At 42.2% G+C, this 22,026-nt stretch overlaps 1 long non-coding RNA gene across 1 annotated transcript in view; it reads left to right on the plus strand.

Annotated features, from left to right (window-relative positions):
- Positions 1 to 22,026, plus strand: part of LOC311519295 — a 271,844-nt gene that overhangs the window by 38,492 nt on the left and 211,326 nt on the right. The gene's annotated exons all lie outside the window — the stretch shown is intronic.

Consider the following 22,026-nt stretch of genomic DNA (forward strand, 5'->3'; position numbering starts at 1 on the left):
GAGACCCAATTCCAAGCCATGACAGACATTATTCAAGGCCTCAGGTGGTACCCGAGCAAGGAGCTGCCTGAGTCTCCTTTGCCAGATGACAGCCTGCACTTATGTGATCTGGCATGTCAGACTGAGGCTTAGGCCGCTCCAGGTGTGGCTCGCTTCAGCCTATCGCCCAAGCCTATCCAGGCTTGACAGCCTGGACTCAGTGGTCACAGTGCCAGAGTAAGTACTCGAGTCCCTCCAGTGGTGGCTCGACCGTCAGTCGGTGTGCAAAGGAGTCCCTTTCAATAGCTCCCAGCCCTTCTTGTCTCTGGTAACAGACGCGTCAGCTGTAGGATGGGGCATGCATTTGGGAGACCTCCAAACGCAGGGCCTTGTCACAGGACGAGCTCTCCCTATATATCAATATCAAGGAGCTGAGGGCAGTGCAACTATCATGCCAAACCTTTCAGGTCCAGCTACAAGGCCAGTGTATGGCAGTTATGACGGACAACTCCACCGCCAAGTTTTACATCAACAAGCCGGATAGGGCCCATTCATCTCTCCTATGCTGGGAAGCCCTCTCTGGCTCTGGGAGTTCTGCATAACCCTCTCCATTCATTTGGAAGCATCCTAACTACCAGAAGTTCAGAATGCACTGGCAGTCCACCTCAGCAGATCCTTCCGCAATCACGAGTAGTCCATTCAACTGGATGTCGTACACTCCATCTTCCAAAGATGGGCATTTCCCCATTTCCCGATCTGTTTGCCATCCAGAGCAACAGAAAGTGCCCAATGTTCTGCTCCTTCCAGAACCACAGCCCAGGCTCAATCATGGATGCATTCCTGCTACTTTGGGGAGGCCTCCTGTTCTACGCCTTTCCCCTGATCCCTCTCATAAACAAGGTCCTACTCAAGATCTGCAGGGATGGGGCGGAGATAACTGTGGTGGCACCAGCGTGGCCTTGACAACACTGGTACACCATGCTCCTGGAGCTGTCGGTGGATGCCCTGATCATGTTGCCGCTCCTCCCCGACCTGATCACTCAGGACCATGGTTATCTTTGTCACCCCAACGTCCAGTACCTCCACCTCACAGCCTGGAAGCTTCATGGCTGAACCCCATGGAGCTTCTGTGTTCAGAACAGGTAAGGGAGGTCTTACTCGGCAGCAGGAAACCCTCCACTAGGGCCACATATCTGGCAAAATGGAAAAGGTTTACTTGCTGGTGTGACCAGCATCATACACCCCCACTTACGGCACCTATACCCCTCATCCTAGAGTACCTTCTGCACCTGGAAACAGCAAGGCCTGGCATCATCATCCATAAAAGTACACCTCGCTGCTATCTCGGCTTTCCACCCGGGAGTATCTGGACGCTCCGTCTTCACCAACCCCGTGGTTGGTTGGTTCCTCAAGGGTCTGGAATGGCTACATCCTCAGATTAGACAGCCTGTTCCTGTGTGGGACCTTAATTTTATCCTCTCCAGACTAATGGGGCTCCATTTGAACTGCTGGCAACTTGCTCCCTTCTCTACCTGTCTTGGAAGGTAGCCTTCCTGGTCACCATTATATCAGCAAGGAGGGTGTCTGTGTTAAAGGCCCTTACCTCTGACCCACCTTAAATGGTTTTCCACAAGGTAAAGGTGCAAATCAGGCCTCACCCGGCCTTTCTTGCTAAGATTGTGTCACATTTCCATACTAGCCAAGACTTATTCCTGCCTGGTTTTCATCCGAAGTCTCATGCCAGTAGCTGTGAGCAGAGGCTGCACTCTCTGGATGTTCGGCGGGTGCTAGCCTTCTACATCGAGTGCATTAAGCCGTTCAGGAAGTCGAACCAGTTGTTTGTAGCGGTGACAGCCCAGATGAAAGGACTCTGCATCTCATCTCAAAGAATATCTTCCTGAATCACATCCTGCATCCGCATGTGCTATGAGCTGGTCAAGATACCAGCCCCGACACTTATGGCACACTCCACAAGGGCACAGGCCTCATCTGGCCCAGATCCTGATACAAGAAATCTGCAGGGCAGCAACTTGATCCTTGGTGAATATGTTCACCTCCCATTACACCATCATCAAGCATGCCAAAGGTGAAGCAGCATTCAGTAGAGCGGTGCTCCACTCAGCAATTCCATAACTCTGACCCCACCGTCTAGGTAAGGCTTGGGAGTCACCTAATTGGAATTGATATGAGCAATCACTCAAAGAAGAAAAAATGGTTACTCACCTTCTTGTAACTGTTGTTCTCTGAGATGTGTTGCTCATGTCCATTCCAAACCCACATGCCTTCCCCTGTCGGAGTAACTGACAAAAAGGAATTGAGGAGGCGTTGGGTCAGCAGGGTCATACATTGAGCGCCATGAAAGTGCCACTCCAGGGGGCTCCACAGCCAATCTGACAGGTGCTGCTAGGGGGAAAACTTTCAGATGACTGTGCATGTGTCACGCACACACCTAATTGGAATGGATATGAGCAACACATCTTGAAGAACAACTGTTACGAGAAGGTGAGTAACCGTTTTTTTACTTTCCACAGTGATAAGCAAGATTCATAGATACTAAGGTCAGAAGGGACCATTATGATCATCTAGTCTGACCTGCACAACGCAGGCCACAGAATTTCACCCACCCACTCCTGCGAAAAACCTCTTACCTATGTCTGAGCTATTGAAGTCCTCAAATTGTGGTTTAAAGACTTCAAGTAACAGAGGATCCTCCAGCAAGTGACCCGTGCCCCATGCTACAAAGGAAGGCGAAAAACCTCCAGGGTCTCTTCCAATCTGCCCTGGAGGAAAATTCCTTCCTGACTCCAAATATGGCGATCAGCTAAACCCTGAGTATATGGGCAAGATTCACCAGCCAGACACTACAGAAAATTCTTTCCTGGGTAATTCAGAACCACCTCATCTAACATCCCATCACAGGCCATTAGGCCTATTTACCATGAATATTTAAAAATCAGTTAATTACCAAAATCATGTTGTTATCCCATCATACCATCTCTTCCATAAACTTATCGAGTTTAATCTTAAAGCCAGATAGATCTTTTGCCCCCACTGCTTCCCTTGGAAGGCTATTCCAAAACTTCAAAACAGTGCATACCTCCAGAACTCCTTGGAGTTGCATGCCCTGTAGAGTGCAATGAAGAGGAACTACAGATCCCATCCTCTTGCCCCAAATGTTAGAAGGAACCTAGGAAGCTTAACTGTGAATTTGTGGAAGCAATATATTTAAATAGTTCCAAAGACACTTAATTCAATTGAAAACAGAACATGGTGTGCCTACTTCCAAAATAAATTTGGTAACAAACGTAAGGAATCTGGCTATGTTGCAGGTGGTTCACCCCAACATCTGGTTTAAATCTCTACTTCTCCATTTCATCTTCCCTGCTAAATACACTTCTGAACGAAGAGGGAAGGAACTGAGAGTCAAGTACAAAAAAGAATGCACAAACAAGGGCTGGTGAATGGCTCCCTGTGCTCAGCAGCAGAAGGCTCTTAGGAAGTTAGACCAGATTTATGTCCATACTTTTATTTATTTTTCATTTCATGAATTTGTTATTAATGTTTATGTAGGTTACCTTTTAGCATATATTTTACATCTTGTCAACTTCCAGTGAGGATTATCTCATAACATCATATTGCTTTGCATAGCACAGCTTAGTGCAAGAGATACTGTGGCATCGGAGCACAGTTAGAGGATTAAAATGAAATGGTGTGCCAGTAAACATTTTCTAGTTGAAATGTGTTTTAAAAAAAACACCTAACCCAGTGAAGAATGTCATCTTGCATGTTGGTTCTAACTTTTCCACAGGCAGGAAAGGAATAAAGGTGAGAAAATAATGGACCACATGCTACACTTCTGTGGATAAACCCACAGGAGGATAAAATATGCACCCAACACTCCATGGGGTAGCACTCCTGACATTTAAGTGACCTCTCCCTTTCAGTGGGGAGGTTAAGTTTTGCCTTGCATGGAAGAAGTGTGACCTGGCAGTGGAGTGAATCTAAGCTGATCCCCCAGATTTTGCTGAACTCACAATCCTGCCAATCCTGGACCATATCTGACAAGCACCATTCAGTTGTTCTTCAGTCCTGGCAGCACATAGCCCTGTGAGATCCATGTAGCCTTTAACAGTCACTTCATGCCTGCCTGGTAATCCCTTCCCCAGGAGTAGAAATCAGAGGGTTCTATAAACACTTAAGTGGATTTCTGCCAATTCCAAAAGGGCATGAGGGCAGTTTACCCCGCTCTTGGTCCCTTCCCACCTCCAAAAACTCCTTCCCCCAAACCATTGACCCTGTGTTGTGGGCACCTGGAGTGCAGGGTCTTCCATTGCATATGGGTGTGTGTTAATCTGCAGTGAATCAATTGCTCTCCTCCATCAGTTTGATTTTGCTCTGCTCTTCAGCACTTGGTGAACCGAACATGTAGCCCAAAATTCTTGACTTAAGTGCATGTTGGCCTTCTAGATTTCTTGCTTGGCATAATTTAATAATTGCTGAATTTCTTTCTGCTCCAGTTTTCTGCTTCCATGAACAGCAGTTTAAGATTAATTCATACTGTCCCTGCACAAATTATTATCTATAAACCAGCAAATATAAAAAGTCTAAACTCAACTAAAATGTCTCATTATTTTGAAAAGGCCCTAATTTGTTACAATCAGAAGTAGTGCAACATTTTCCAAAGTGATCTTGTCATATAAACTTCCAAATAATAAAGGAAGTTTTCCAGAGATGGTGAAGATTAGTGACACAGCCATTCAAATAATGACTGCAATGCAAAAATATATTTTTTTTACTGTGGTGCTATTTTATATCTAACACTACAGTGCACCAGAGTAGGCAAATTAATATAAAGCAATTACATTGTCTTAATTGTAAATAAAAGTAGTTATATCAGAATAAGAGAGTGAAGCAGAGCACAATCTGATATTATTTAACAGGATGTAGGAAAATGTTACGTTATTTTATGTAGTGAGTCCCCACACTTGTTGTCTTAGGTCCCAATTCAGCAATCACTTATGACTATGCCTAAGTCCATCCCTATTCACACCAGCATTTAAGCAGATGCTTGAATCCCTGTAAAGTGAATAGGACTTATTCATGCACACACTTAAGGACAGGCCTAAGAATGGATCTGTGGGTGAAGAGAGCATTCTGGAAGGCTGGGTTGCTAGGACAGCAGCACATTGGTGCTCTTTGTGATGGCTGTAGCTTTTTTCACAGTGGAAAAAGATCTGATTTTATTAATTTTTTAAAATGAAGGCTTAATTTGAATAACAGTATAATATACACGAAACTGAGGAGCAATCATAAAAGCACATTATCCACAGTGGCATAGCCAGGTGAAAAAAACAGGGGGAGCGGAGATAAAAAAAGGCACCACCCGCTTGTACTCACCCGAAGTGCCACTGAAGACCCGGAGCGCCGCCTGTCCCTCCCCCGAAGACCCAGAGCAGCGCCGGGTAAGTAAAAATTAGAAAGGCGCCACTTCCGCTCGGAGGGAGAGCGGTCGCTGCCCTGCTCCCCCCCAGCTACGCTATTGATCATCCATGGTATATTTTTCACACATTTTCTTCTGTTGCTGCTATTAAGGCACTTCTTGAAGGATGTTGATATGCTTTTAAATTAAACAGTGCTCCCTCAGGCTTATTGTCTCCACATCAGCATGAGAGCCATAGACCCTGGCTCTGTCCCTCAGGAATAAGGGCCACAGCTGTGCCTGCCCAATTGTCAGACAGCCAATGAGCACTGCTGGGCCTCAGCAGAACCACCTGATTGGCTATGGCAGCCAGGTGGCTTGATCTGAAGCCCAGCTGCTGCAGAGGATCAGTTGCTAATGTATGAGTGAGGATGATGTGCTGCAGGTGCAAGCTGAGTGGAGGGCTGTGGCTTGCCTTGGCCCCCAGCTGAAACAAGGTTGATCACTGAAATTGACAATGCTAGCCAGGGAGAGAAAATTTCCTTGGACTATAGGAGAAGCCACAGGGAATAAGGAATGGTCTCAGAGCAGGAAAGGTGGCGGGGGGAGGGGGAAAGCTAGCTGTATCAAGATTTGAACAAGAATGAATGCATAGAAATTAAAAACAAAAATGTCAAATCAGTGACAGTGATGTGAAAATAGGTGATGTTAACCCCCTGAAAAATGGCAGAATGGATAAGAAGTGTTTGTGCCATAGAAAGAGCTAAAAGAATGCAGCGTGGAGATCTATTGATAGAATGTACACACAAGGAGCAAGCTGAAAAATGTCTTAAAACTGAAACCTGAGGGAAAATGGAAGTTACTTGTCAACTGCCTAAATTCCTGATGGGAGCAAGAGGGGTTATATAAGGAGTGTCACTAGGATTATCTGAGGATGATATCAAAAAAGAGTATAGGTGAAGATTTAGTTTAGGTGAAGTATTGTTTTTTAAATGGCTGCTTAGTAGGAGAGAGGGAGAAAACTGGACATCTATGCCTGTACACATAATGCTTCAAGGTGGGACACTTCTGGATAGGATCCAAATGGAGTATCAGTCTTTCTGGTTTACACCATATATTTCTCCCCACATTCCTGTGAGGTGCTATAATTGTCAATCTTGTCAACTTCAGCTGGTGTGCCATCTGACCCTGCTACATCCTGTGTACCTCTGACCCTGTGTAGATCCTCACGCACACTGAGAATGACCTTCAGTCCATACTGGATTTTCTTGCACAAGCTTACCGAAGCCTAGGACTCTCACTAAATATTGGGAAGACTAAAGTGCTCTATCAACCTGCTTCAGGCCTTGCACATGACCCACCACAAATCACCATCAAAGGTCAGACTTTGGAGACAGCTGAGCACTTTTGCTACCTTGGTAGCCAACTTTATTAAAATGCAAAAATCAACAGTGAGATCCAGCACAGGATCCAGTGCGCAAGTGCTTCCTTTGGGAAATTGCTCCGACATGTTTTCATGGACTGTGACCTATGGCAGGACACCAAGATCCAGGTCTATAAGACAATTCAAAATTGAAGTAATTAAGTGAACCTTGCAGATGAGGGGAAAAATGAAAGGATTAAAATCATAACAAAACCAGCAGAAAAAATCTAAAGATAGACAACCTCTCAATAGATAGCATCATGTTATTTTAAATAAGGCAAAATGCAGCTTGTATAACATGTTCTTAACAACCCTTAGTTGGAATGCATGAAGTTTAATAATGCATGGACAGGAATTTTAGAAAGCCATCTTTGAAATGGGGGAAAAAAGCCTGATGTCATATGTATGCAAAAAATGTAGCTAATGAGTAAACATGTGTTCAATCTACCAAAATACAGTATAGTCTGAAGGGGTTGAGCAGGTACCAGAAGAGAAGGGTGGGGGTGGGGGAGTCTGTATATTTTTAGAAGAGGCACTTAGTTAGATTGAAATAGATGTGCAAAAACTAGGTTTTGAATATAATTCTATTGAGATTCATGCAGAACAAAAACACTTATGTACAGATTTATAATGTTTAAAATACATGTAAACATTAGTTATTCCAGAATTAGAAAAACTAACTAATAACTCCAAAACCCATTAATAATTTGTGGAGATTTTAATAGTCATAATGAGTTAAGGGCAATTAAGAAAACTGACCTAAATGGTAAATACCCAGTGCAATTTATTGATAGGCATTACTTGGTAATATTGAATACAGGAGCATCTACAAGATTTAAAATAGTGGATGAATCATTTTCTGGTTTGGATTTGGGAACTGCAACAAATAATATAACTAGTAAATGCAGCTGAGAAATTCCTAAAGAAGATGGAATGGCAAAGTGATCACTCTTATTGAGCATCAAGGCCAAGGAAAAGTAGAAAATGTAAAGATTCCTAGCTGGAATTTTCAAAAAGCTGGTTGTGGCCTTTCCAAGATTAAATGTGTTAAATATTTATGTAGTGATTGTACAAGTGACAACCTAACAGAATTCTATAACAGCACAATAAAAGGAATGATAGCAGCAGCTGATCTGGCCAGCTACAAATCATCATATTTCCCCCAGACTTAGAAATTTGTTTCCCTGATGGAATGAAGATTGCAAATTAGCAATCAAGCAAATAAATAAGGCATATAAGCATGCCAAACACACATTGAATAGTAAAGTCTTAATGAATTCTAAAATATGTAAAGTGGTGATGCAAGGATTATCAAAAAGCCAAAAAAAAATTGGAGAAATTTCTGTGGGGTATTGAACAAGGATTCAAAGCTTTCAAAAATATAGAAGCAAATTCAAAGAATGAATGGAATTTTAAGTAAAAATCAATGTAAACCTGATCTTATTGTAAACTTAGCAAAGACAGGCATTTCAGCAAAAGAATTCCAAAAGGTCAATAGTGATTTAAATTAAAGCAATGAGTTTCATGAAAAAAAAAAGGTGATTTACTGAATAAAACTTTAAATTGATAAATGACTTCAGAGAATATACTGATGTGTTAAACAAAAATTTTAGTATGCAGGAGTTTATTGCAGGCATTACAAAAAGGAAAAATACAGCCCCAGATAAAGATAATACAAATAACAAAATGCTTCAACTCTTGTCAGAAGGGAGTCTTAAGATCCTATTGTAGTTATATAATGATATATTGGGGCGGGGGGTGAGGGGAAGGACTGCTGTTGATAGAATGGAAATAAGAATTGGTGATACCAATTAGGAAACCAGGCAAGGTACGTACAAAACCTGATGCCTATAGACCTCACACCATGTGTGGGGAAAATCATGGAAAAATGATAAATGTAAGTCAAATGGAATCCCTGGAGAAAAAATATTATAACTGGGCTATAAAGTGTTTTCAGAAAAGGAAGATGCACAGTTGACCATATAGGGAGATTAGAAATGGCACAACAAAAAAGCATAAGGACTAAGAACTTTGTAAGTCTTCCTGGACATTGAAATAGCATCTGACATGCTATGAAGGGAGGCCTCCTGTATAAACTAGCCAAAGTTGGAATGAAAGGAAGAATGTTTTAGTGGATATGGGACTTTTAAAGTGATAGAACTCTACAAGTCAAAGTGGGAACAGCATTATCAAAACCCAACAAGCTTACAAATGGAACGCCACAAGGGAATATTATTAGCCCTACTTTGTTTTCCATTATGATAAATGACCTCCTGGAAAGTGTGTAGACAGGAATAGATATTTCCTTTTTCATAGGCGACTGTGCTGTATGGACAAAGCATAAAAGACTTAAAGTAGCCGTGGAAAAGACAAATGAGTCACTCCAGAGAATTTCCAAGTGGGGAAATGATTGGGGATTTAAATTCTCACTTACAAAAACTATGGGGATGCTTTTAACCATGAAGAAAATTAGGGAAGACTGGGACTTATTTCTTTATGGTGAAAATATTCAGACAGTTCAAAAGTTTAAGTTCCTAGGAGTCATGTTTGATAATAAATTAACTTGGAAAGGTCACGTAGATAATATCAGACAAAAGTATAAAAGTAGGATGAACTTATTTAAAAGTGTAGCTGGAAACAAATGGGGGTGCCAATAAGGTATTGATGATGATGTATAGAACATTAATAAGATCAGTTTTAGACTACAGATGCCAAGCTTTTGGTTTAGCATCAAACAGTTCTTTAGAAAATTGGAACTGCTCCAGGCCCAAGCTCTATGACTGGCATGTGGTGCAATGATAACACCGGGGTATGTGCTGCAAACAGCCACTGGAGAAGCACCTATAAATCTGAGGATGAAACTACTAGATCTAACTTTGCCACGTTTATTCAGATGGATCAAAAGAAGACAGTTCCGGTAGAGTGGGAACAGCCTTTTGTGTTCCTAATCCTGGAATACAGAAATCTGAAAGGGTATCAAATTATGTGACTGTTTTGATGGCTGAACTAATGGGGATAACATTGGCACTAACCTGGGTAAGGGATGTACGACTGGCTGCAGCTGTAATTTATCTGATTTTCTTGTCCGGCATTATGACAATCAGAACAAGGACTCTGAAAATCAGAAATGACATAAGTGAAATAATGTCCCTAACAACAGAAATAGCACATGCAAGTGTCTGTAACAATAGCATATCGGACTATCTGGAAATGAAATGGCTGACAAAGCAGCAAAACAAGCTCTAAAAAGATGAAGAGGTGAATATTAAGATACCTTTGAGTAGATAAGAATTTAAAAGTGTAGTCACATAGGAGTTGTCAAAGGAGTGGCAAGAACTATGAACTAAGGAAACAAAAGCACAAAGTTGCATAAGAGAAACTGAAGATTTCCTGGACAGACTTCAGGATATGCTTCTACGGGCACAATGTTCTGAAGATTCAGAGCAGGCTGTGCAGCGGTGACAGGAGGATGGTGAAGAAATTTGGCAGCATGTGACCTCCAAAAGAAGAAAGGAGAGCGTCCATGTACCAGCAGTGCAGATAAAGGTAAGCAACCGTTTTCATGTTCTCTCCACAGGTACTAATGCAGAGAGTGGACTAGATGATACATCTGAAAGAAGGGAACAGAAAGAGACTCCGCCGATTGGAAGGCATGAGATGCACTGTCCTAGGGATGGGAGTTCCATGACCACTGCTCCAAAGAGGAGGCGGCGGGTGGTGGTGGTCGGGGACTCTCTCCTCAGGGGGACTGAGTCATCTATCTGCCGCCCCGACCGGGAAAACCGAGAAGTCTGCTGCTTGCCAGGAGCTAGGATTCACGATGTGACGGAGAGCTTGCTGAGACTCATCAAGCCCTTGGATCACTACCCCTTCCTGCTTCTCCACGTTGGCACCAATGATACTGCCAAGAATGACCTTGAGTGGATGACTGCAGACTACGTGTCTCTGGGAAGAAGGATAAAGGAGTTTGAAGTGCAAGTGGTGTTTTTGTGCATCCTCCCCGTAGAAGGAAAAGGCCTGGGTAGAGACCGTCGAATTGTGGAAGTCAACGAATGGCTACACAGATGGTGTCAGAGAGAAGGCTTTGGATTCTTTGACCATGAGATGGTGTTCCAAGAAGGAGGAGTGCTAGGCAGAGACGGGCTCCACCTAACAAAGAGAGGGAAAAGCATCTTCAGAAGCAGGCTGGCTAACCTAGTGAGGAGGGCTTTAAACTAGGTTCACCGGGGAAGGAGACCAAAGCCCTGAGGTAAGTGAGGATGTGGGATACCGGGAGGAAGCACGAGCAGGAGAACGCGAAAGGGGAGGGCTCCTGCCTCATACTAAGAAAGCAGGACAAACAGCAAGTTATCTCAAGTGCCTATACACAAATGCAAGAAGCCTGGGAAACAAGCAGGGAGAACTGGAAGTTCTGGCACAGTCAAGGAATTATAATGTGATTGGAATAACAGAGACTTGGTGGGATAACTCACATGACTGGAGTACTGTCATGGATGGATATAAACTGTTCAGGAAGGACAGGCAGGGCAGAAAAGGCGGGGGAGTTGCATTGTATGTAAGAGAGCAGAATGACTGCTCAGTGCTCTGGAATGAAACTGCAGAAAAACCTGTGAGTCTCTGGATTAAGTTTAGAAGCGTGAGCAACAAGGATGATGTCGTGGTAGGAGTCTGCTATAGACCACCGGATCAGGGGGATGAGGTGGATGAGACTTTCTTCCGGCAACTAACAGAAGTTACTAGATCGCTGGCCCTGGTTCTTATGGGAGACTTCAATCACCCTGATATCTGCTGGGAGAGCAATACAGCGGTGCACAGACAATCCAGGAAGTTTTTGGAAAGTGTAGGGGACAATTGCCTGGTGCAAGTGCTGGAGGAACCAACTAGGGGGAGAGCTCTTCTTGACCTGCTGCTCACAAACCGGGAAGAATTAGTAGGGGAAGCAAAAGTGGATGGGAACCTGGGAGGCAGTGACTATGAGATAGTCGAGTTCAGGATCCTGACACAGGGAAGAAAGGAAACCAGCAGAATACGGATCCTGGACTTCAGAAAAGCAGACTTTGACAACCTCAGGGAACTGATGGGCAGGATCCCCTGGGAGAATAACATGAAGGGGAAAGGAGACCAGGAGAGCTGGCTGTATTTTAAAGAATCCTTATTGAGGTTACAGGGACAAACCATCCCAATGTGTAGAAAGAATAGTAAATATGGCAGGCGACCAGCTTGGCTTAACAGTGAAATCCTTGCTGATCTTAAAACACAAAAAAAGAAGCTTACAAGAAGTGGAAGATTGGACAAATGACCAGGGAAGAGTATAAAAATATTGCTCGGGCACGCAGGAGTGAAATAAGGAAGGCCAAATCACACCTGGAGTTGCAGGTAGCAAGAGATGTTAAGAGTAACAAGAAGGGTTTCTTCAGGTATGTTAGCAACAAGAAGAAAGTCAGGGAAAGTGTGGGCCCCTTATTGAATGAGGGAGGCAACCTAGTGACAGAGGATGTGGTAAAAGCTAATGTACTCAGTGCTTTTTTTGCTTTTGTCTTCACGAACAAGGTCAGCTCCCATTCTGCTGCACTGGGCAGCACAGCATGGGGAGCAGGCGACCAGCCCTCTGTGGAGAAAGAAGTGGTTTGGGACTATTTACAAAAGCTGGACGAGCACAAGTTCATTGGGCCAGATGTGCTGCATCCGAGAGTGCTAAAGGAGTTGGCGAATGTGATTGCAGAGCCATTGGCCATTATCTTTGAAAACTCATGGCCATCGGGGGAGGTCCCGGATGACTGGAAAAAGACTAATGTAGTGCCTAACTTTAAAAAAGGGAAGGAGGAGGATCCTGGGAACTACAGGCCAGTCAGCCTCACCTCAGTCCCCAGAAAAATCATGGAGCAGGTCCTCAAGGAATCAATTCTGAAGCACTTAGAGGAGAGGAAAGTGATCAGGAACAGTCAACATGGATTCACCAAGGGCAAGTCATGCCTGACTAATCTAATTGCCTTCTATGATGAGATAACTGGCTCTGTGGATGAAGGGAAAGCAGTGGACGTGTTGTTCCTTGACTTTAGCAAAACTTTTGACACGGTCTCCTACAGTATTCTTGCCAGTAAGTTAAAGAAGTATGGGCTGGATAAATGGACAATAAGGTGGATAGAAAGCTGGCTAGATTGTCGGGCTCAACGGGTAGTGATCAATGGCTCCATGTCTAGTTGGCAGCCGGTATCAAGTGGAGTGCCCCAGGGGTTGCTCCTGGGGCCGGTTTTGTTCAATATCTTCATAAATGATCTGGAGGATGGTGTGGATTGCACCCTCAGCAAGTTTGCAGATGACACTAAACTGGGAGGAGAGGTAGATACGCTGGAGGGTAGGGATAGGATACAGAGGGCCCTAGACAAATTAGAGGATTGGGCCAAAAGAAATCTGATGGGGTTCAACAAGGACAAGTGCAGAGTCCTGCACTTAGAACGGAAGAATCCCATGCACCGCTACAGACAAGGGACCGAATGGCTCGGCAGCAGTTCTGCAAAAAAAGGACCTAGGGGTGACAGTGGACGAGAAGCTGGATATGAGTCAACAGTGTGCCGTTGTTGCCAAGAAGGCCAATGTCCTTTTGGGATGTATAAGTAGGGGCGTTGCCAGCAGATCGAGGGATGTGATCGTTTCCCTCTATTTGACATTGGTGAGGCCTCATCTGGAGTACTGTGTCCAGTTTTGGGCCCCACACTACAAGAAGGATGTAGAAAAATTGGAGAGAGTCCAGCGGAGGGCAACAAAAATTATTAGGGGTCTGGAACACATGACTTATGAGGAGAGGCTGAGGGAAGTGGGATTGTTTAGTCTGCGGAAGAGAAGAATGAGGGGTTATTTGATAGCTGCTTTCAACTACCTGAAAGGGGGTTCCAAAGAGGATGGATCTAGACTGTTCTCAGTGGTAGCAGATGACAGAACAAGGAGTAATGGTCTCAAGTTGCAGTGGGGGAGGTTTAGGTTGGATATTAGGAAAAACATTTTCACTAGGAGGGTGGTAAAACACTGGAATGCGTTACCTAGGGAGGTGGTGGAATCTCCTTCCTTAGAAGTTTTTAAGGTCAGGCTTGACAAAGCCCTGGCTGGGATGATTTAGTTGGGGATTGGTCTTGCTTTGAGCAAGGGGTTGGACTAGATGACCTCCTGAGGTCCCTTTCAACCCTGATATTCTATGATTCTATGAAAGGTTTATGATGCATGCTCAAAAATCAAAGAGAGTACTACAATCCAGGCATAATAGAAAAAGTGAAGTAGTCATTTTTAGAGTGCTAGCAGGACATTGTGCATTAAATGATATGTTAAACTCATTAAAAAGACACACAGGTGGGCTGTTTAATATGTATCAAACCAAAGAAACTGTTGATCATATTCTATGGCATTGTGGGCAATATTCTATGGAAAGAATGTTTCTTCATGAAAAATTGAGTAAACTTGGAATCAAAGATTTTTCCCTGGAGGGACTAGTGAGAATGTCAGGAAAATGGACTAGTGCAAAAAAAAGCCTTGTTGCATTTCTTTAAAGATACTAAACAAAGAGGATGTATATCTTTAAAAAACTCCACGCTAACAAGGAATGAAGAAGTGGCGGTCGTAGCCTCGTACGATGGGACTGCTGCACCAAAACCAACAACGACAAAAGATCAGCAGCTGCCAAATGCACGTCTGTGGATTCTCTGCCTCCCTGTGCTTGCCTCACTTCAAGCCCTGCACCCAGCTTTGCTCCAGCCTAGACCCTCCCTTGTTCCAGTCCTTTCCCAGTCCTGCTTCTACCTTCCCTGATTCCAGGTAATTCAGTTTTGACTCTCAGCTCTGATTTCTGGCTCTGACTCTGTTTTTGACCCTTGGCTTTGGAATTTGGACTCTGACTTTGGTTCTGACCTGCTCTGACCACTAGGCCAGGCAGGCAGACTGTGCAATAACATCACAAAGAGAAGAGGTTTCATTAAGCTCTGTTGAAGGTTTTTTTTTCTCCCTTGGTAGAGGATTAGAGAGAGATTAAACCACACCTGACAGATGTTAGTTGTGTCACTAAATGGATTACTAGGAGGTGTTCCAGTACTCTACTGATGAAGGTGGTATAAGAAATTGAATAGAATTTGTACAGAAATTTTAGCAAGGGGTCAGGAAGCATGCTCAGAAGTGGTTTCAATAGTTTAACTATTTTACTTTTATTTTCCCCCCAAGCCAAAGCTAAGCATGTATATGTTCCTTAAAAGGACCTAAGCCCTGATCCTGCACTCACAGAAGTAAAATACAAACTTATATTTCCTTCAGAGGGTGGAGGATTCTGCCTTACATCCATGCCAAGTTTGAAATTCCAATCAATTTTGCTATAGCTCTGTTCAGAAAATTGCTGTTGAAACTTTGTTCCACAAGGAGAGAAATATATTTGAATATTCACTAATGTATATTAATATTCAAAACTAAAAAATGACTCTGACTTAATAGCTATTGCTCAAATTGTATATACATGTGTTCATGAACACAAATATCACCTTCTTTTTCAGAGAGCATATACAGAAAACTTCAGCCTAAAAAGATGCAAGTTTTGGAAAGTTAGCAAGGTATATTAAAAAAGGGAGTTCTAATGGAAAGTGTTTTGAAACAGCAATCCCTCCCAGCAACCATTAAAATAATCATTGCTTTGATGGAAAAAACCTGAATGATGTTAGAAATGGCTCTTTCTGGTATGTTGGGTAACTTTGCAGAGCTGTTTGCTTCAAAACCTTTTATGGTTTCAGGATTGTTATATATAGATAGGTAGAGGCTTCTTGATTATATGAATATTAAACTATGTAATTATTGTCACCAACAAAATGCCACGACTTCTGAAAAAGCAAGTGGATGACATAAAACACCAAGCTTCTTTATTCATGTTTAGCCTAATAATAAACATTCAGAGACCAGGTAAATATATTCAACCAAAACAAATTTAAAGAAAAAAAAGGATATCATTTGAAGAAAGAAACCTATTCACAGGCTATAAAGTAAACTTATTCCACTCTTAGTATTAGGTAAGAACTGTCAAAAGGAAAGAAGTTGAAGATAAGGATGGTACTGTGTTTAACCTCTTACTTTATTCATAAACAAATTAAGATTAGGAGATATACTAAGAATATTTAACATGCTTTAAATATATCCTTTAAACTTGTCACAAAAATCTTCAAATAAGAGATTATGGGCTTAGATCTCCCAGTTTTACTCAGTGGAGTTGTATTTTACTCCATGAGTAATTCCGTACATACATAGCTGCATCTATATTTATGTAGGTAAACATATTAAGCTAGACAACTGATTATTTTATTTCGTATTTTATACAACTCATTATCAAATTGTACACAAAGCAGGACATTTCAAATCACATTTTCCTTTCATTTTTAACAAAATAATTCACTGTTAACCTAAAATACATCATGGAGATTTTCCTTTTAAGGTTAACACAATTATGTGTTGTGAAAATCACATATAGTATGCTTTCCATTGCTGCTTACTGTATAACAAAAGAACAACAAATTTCCAATGGCCATTCTTAAGTGGGGCTGCAATATTTGATAATGTGTCTGTTTGCAAGCCCCATATTTTTGAATTGAAACAGGCAACTGTAAGTACAGCTGGCAGATACCTGATTTGAATGCACAAAATAGCAGCTTGTAAATGTAAACAAGGGGCAAGAAGTTGCAGTTTAGGAAGCCTATTAACAATGCAGCTAAAAGTGACTGCTTCTCCTTCTAACAGTATCTCTAAATTGATAAGGTGTTGGCAAATCCTAATTGAGAAGTTAAACGATTCTTTAATTACAGGTAAGAAAAATAGTGGGTGGGTGGCGAGTACTGCTGGTGATTTGATTTTTTTTCCCCCGTTGGGTCACAGTCCATGTGATAGAAAAACGGAGGAATTCTGACACTTTGCAGAGACTCTTAGTTTAGTTGAGAGGGGTCTTGCTGAAGTTGACTGCACCACAATTAAAGGGGGGCAGAATTTGTCTGGGCTTACACAAAGAAGGGCAGCTCTGCTTTGTGGTTGGGTGGGGGGCAGAGGAAGAAGGTCAGAAAGTGCTGTAAAAGGTGCTCGGTGGTCAGCTTTGCAGAAATGACTCACCCCCCTCAACACCAGGAATGTGCATAAAGGTACAAAACCTGGGTGGAGCAAGTCTCTATGTCCAAGCAGCGAGGAAGCCAGCGCCCACCCTCCCTCCCATAGTGGAGGCAAATGGCAGGCTGGGTTCTGGACCTGCTTTGGGTACTACACTAGTCGTCCCTTTTAAAGGGGGGCTGGGAAGGAATTTTTCCCGCACCACCGGAATTGGCTTCAGTGGAGTGGGTTTTTTTGCCTTCCTCACAGTGGGTGTGAAGATGGACCTTTTCTGGTGAATAGAAAAGGTGGTAGGCCATATGTCGCAACTTATTTTGTAATATTGGGCGGATGTTCAGTGCAGGTACTCCATCGGGAGGGCAGCCAGTGACCAGATAAATGGCCTGGTAAAGGACTTAAAAGGAGGTACTGGATAAAGGAACAGAACAGGAGAGGGGGTTCGGGGACTCCTATAATTGGTATGGCAGGGAGCCAACACGCTCCCCGTTCTCAGAGCCCTCCTTAACCCACTGACGAGGCTGGAGGACAGTAAGATCCAAGCCATGGGTCGGCTGGCGGACCTGGATGGAAACAAATGGGGGCTGGTGGAAGCCCCAGAGAATTGATTTGAATAAGCATGGATTAAACAAAGGGGGACTGGTGAAAGCCCCAGAGAATTTATTTGAATAAGCATGGATTTTCCTGCACTCTACGCTTTTTCTGCAGGGTAGTCCCAGACATCTATATAATAAAGGTGCGGCATGATTAAAACCCATAACAAGTCTCCTGTCCTTTTTGCAGTATACCCAGACAACAAACAGTTTTGTTGTGGAGATCAGGCAATGAAGATGTTCATTTGACATTTTTCTATAGCCCAACCCAATTTTCACCCATAGAGAATGTCATAAATATAAAGGGAAGGGTAAACACCTTTAAAATCCCTCCTGGCCAGAGGAAAAACTCTTTCACCTGTAAAGGGTTAAGAAGCTAGGATAACCTCGCTGGCACCTGACCAAAATGACCAATGAGGAGACAAGATACTTTCAAAGCTGGAGTGGGGGGAGAAACAAAGGTTCTCTATCTGTGTGTTGTTTTTGCCAGGAACAGAAAAGGAATAGAGTCTTAGAACTTAGTAAGTAATCTAGCTAGATATGCCTTAGATTCTGTTTTGTGTAAATGGCTAATAAAATAAGCTGTGCAGAATGGAATGTATATTCCTGTTTTTGTGTCTTTTTGTAACTTAATGTTTTGCCTAGAGGGATTCTCTGTGTTTTGAATCTGATTACCCTGTAAGGTATTTACCATCCTGATTTTACAGAGGTGGTTCTTTTACTTTTTTTCTTCAATTAAAATTCTTCTTTTAAGAACCTGATTGCTTTTTCATCGTTCTTAAGATCCAAGGGTTTGGGTCTGTGTTCACCTATGAAAATTGGTGAGGATTTTTCTCAAGCCTTCCCCAGGAAAGGGGGTGTAGGGTTTGGGGAGGATTTTGGGGGGAAAGACGTTTCCAAGTGGGCTCTTTCCCGGTTATATATCTGTTAGACGCTTGGTGGTGACAGTAATAAAGGCCAAGGGGAAAAGGGTAAAATAGTTTGTACCTTGGGGAAGTTTTAACCTAAGCTGGTAAAAATAAGCTTAGCGGGTTTTCATGCAGGTCCCCAAATCTGTACGCTAGAGTTCAGAGTGGGGAAGAAAACTTGACAGAGAATATTAAGGTCTTCATGCTATTTTGCCTACCCCACTTTCTGAAATATGAGAAGTTCCTTCCTCATGGAACAAGGGCAGGCACAAGTTGATGGAACAAGAGAGCAAGCATGGTATTAGACAGAGTGCATCTCCTTCTTCACTTTCCTACCATGCATAGGGTCCCCCCAGAGTGTAAATGGAGGTGACAGCCCAGCCCTCTATATTGAGGCTACATTCCCCTCTACTGTAACACTTTTTTTTTACCTGCACTGCGTCTCCACTATGTGCATACAACTGCATTTTATTAATCACAATAAAATCCTTGTGGTCCTAGTCTTAAACTCCTTATTCCGGCAAAACACCGACTGGTTTCAGTACTTTTGCGTGAGGAAGAACTTCCATTTTAGTCTGTATGTAAAAAAAATTGGTAAATCATAACTGCACAACATTTAATTTTTTCAGGAGTTCTGAGTTTATATTACATATTTAAGTATATTTGACCCTTTAAAGTCATTGCATGAATAATCTGAGATCTATTCATAGTTTTGCATTTGAGCACGTAAAAAGGTAATGGTATGGTCTAAAGTATCCAGGCTTTACAAAGTCCATATCCCTAACAAATATAGAGCCAGATCCTGTAAATGGGAAAAGCTCCACTGACTTCTAAATTGCTACACCAGTTTACATAGGCTGAAGATCTAACCCATTATACTTAAATTGTTTTAAACAAATTTCTTATGAATTCAGGTTCTCGAGTCACTTTTTGGAGATAATGTAGGGGAAACTCTGAAGACATAATGCTGAAAATCTATAAACATTCATTATAAAACCATCTTAGGAACTACGTATAGAGCAGTATGAAGAATTCTTCAAGCTTTTATTTCATTATAGCAAAAAGCCCTACTGCCTCTCACAAAAATATCCTAAGTAGAAATGAGGAAACAACTTATCTTTGATTTTACATTACATGAAAAGATTTAAATTAATGTAAAGGTTTGCACTGAACAACAAAATAAACATTTTATAAACTTTATATAGTTTTTATTTCCAAAATCACTTTTCTGTCCAAGAGTACTTTGTTACAGACTCATAAGCTTTGATAAAGCTCCTTTTGCTTTCATGCCAGTAACATTTCTACTATGGCCTACAGGCTGAAATGTTCCAAATTGTGAAATGGCTGGACAATGGAATTACCCTGTTCATCTTTCAAATTAATTACAAATATGACAAAAACAATCTCTCATTGTAAAATTGTACATGGCTTCTTAGTGCTGGCTAACAGAAAAAATTGAAAACATTTCAGTCACTCTAAAAGGTGGTTGGAAAAGCAACATAAATTGCATTTTTTTCCCCCAAAATTGTTGAAACTTCAAATATTTGGAACCCACCCTTCTGACTAACTTCAGATTTGATCCTGGAAGGTGCTAAATGCTCTTGTCCTTATTCAGCGAAATATTTAAGTATGTGCTGAACTTTCAGCAAATGATTTCAATGGGACTATATATGTGCTTTACTGGACTATGGCAACGGTGCTCAGTAGACAAAAGCCAAGTATTCCATTTTGTTAATTTTTTTGAGGTTTTGGTATTTGTTTTTATCCCTATGTAGAGTGCAAATGAGAAGGTGGGTAGCTGGCTCTTATAACTGAGGTATGTCCAGCACCCTATGCCAGAACAGGTGCTCCCAGTTGGATCAGTTAATTGGGTGGGTCTTCACCTGAGGCTGTAAAGGATCAGAGAGGCAGCCACTATATCAGAACTAGTTGTATGCATATAGAAGCAAGACTTCTAGAGGCCCCTGGGAGGTAGCAAGATCCTGAGATGTGAAAGTTGAGTTGTGGAGCTGCTTGTTTGTCTAAGTTTAGATAATAAAACTATCTGGAAGAGACTGTGGGCATGGTAGTGAGTCCTTGAGAAGCTGAGGGGAAGTCCTGCCTAGTGAGAGACCTTTTGAAATTTTTAGTCAGGGTTTTTTTTTTTTTTTTAGGGTATGTACCTGGAATGTGGCAGACCCAGCAAGTCCTGTCTGATTCAGACCACCACCAAATTATACTGTCAGTCTCTCTCCTCTTGGAGCTTTTCCACTTTGTATAAAGAATTAAATGCTCACCGGGGTAGAGAGGGATTCCATAATCTAGACGTTAGGGCAATGTAGCGTGTGTGTTGTGTTTCCCTCTACCCCAGTGAATATTTAATTATTTATACAAAGTGGAACAGCTCCAAGAGGAGAGAGACTGACAGTATAATTTGGTGGTGGTCTGAATCAGTGGGCTATTGAAGAGGGTGGCCTGACTTTCTCATAGGTTGGATGTGAGAAACCGTCTTGATGAATCATCATTTGGTAATGGAAAAAATAGTTTGTTGAAAAGCTCCTGAGCAGCTCTTGTGCTCAGCATTTTCTAGGATTAAGACCCCAGTGATGTTTAAGAACAAATCCTGGCCTGCTTCTCCTTGCAGGCGTGGTGGGCCCTGAATGCAACAGAATGAGTACAGGTCACACACCCCTGTTTGTGGGATGGGGACAGAGAGAATTAGTACTATTTTCACTGTAGGTCTTGGTACTTGGGTACCAAGGTGATAGGCATCTTAGAAACACCTTAGGCAGTTAGGCTAGGGACAGCCCACACAAGTGGCTTGTATAAGGAGAAGGTGGAGGCCAATGGATCCACTACTATTCAAATCCCAACACTGAACTCTCATTCAGTAGAGTCTGAGCGCTAATAACTCAGCACTAAAATGGAGGTGATTGCTCATATTACTAATGTATTCATGCTGATGGTACCCCCTCCCAACATCTTTATACATTCCATAGTTTGATATTACAAGTATAATATTCAAAAGAGCTTTAAATGCTGGATATAGTGTATTTTGCAATTTATTTATTAGCCATGTCACTAATACCTTTTATTTTCTACATGGTGAGCCTAACATTATGCCTTTACTTCTGAGATGTCATTCTTCTACCTAGCTGTTCAGTTACCCTCAGCCACCTCCTCCCTTGGTGAGTCGTTACTTTTCATGGGCATTTATCCTTTGAAAATCCCTCCATGGACCTATCAGCTGAATTATCCCTAAAAATAGTAGAGTAAGATTCTATAGTCCCTTCGGGAGACTTTCAAGGGGGTCAGATCAATCTACTGGCTCTAAGGCGTGGTCTACATTAAAATTTTTTTGCTGGAATAGCTATGTTTAAGGGTGTGATTTCCCCCTCCCCATATTTACTATGCTGGGAAATGCCCTAGTATAAATACAGTTACACCAGCAAAAAGTAGTATATATCTTGCCAGGAATGGCTTATTTTGCTACAGGAACTGGTATAAGCTACAATGGCAAAAGGACACTTTTGACAATAGAAACTGTCTACACGAATAGTTTGCCGTTAACAAATCTTTCATGTGTAGACTAGGCCTAATTTTGAAATCCTGAGGGGT

The sequence above is a fragment of the Lepidochelys olivacea genome (genome assembly GCF_965140295.1).
Source record: "Lepidochelys olivacea isolate rLepOli2 genome assembly, chromosome: 4".
Taxonomy (NCBI): Eukaryota; Metazoa; Chordata; order Testudines; family Cheloniidae; genus Lepidochelys; species Lepidochelys olivacea.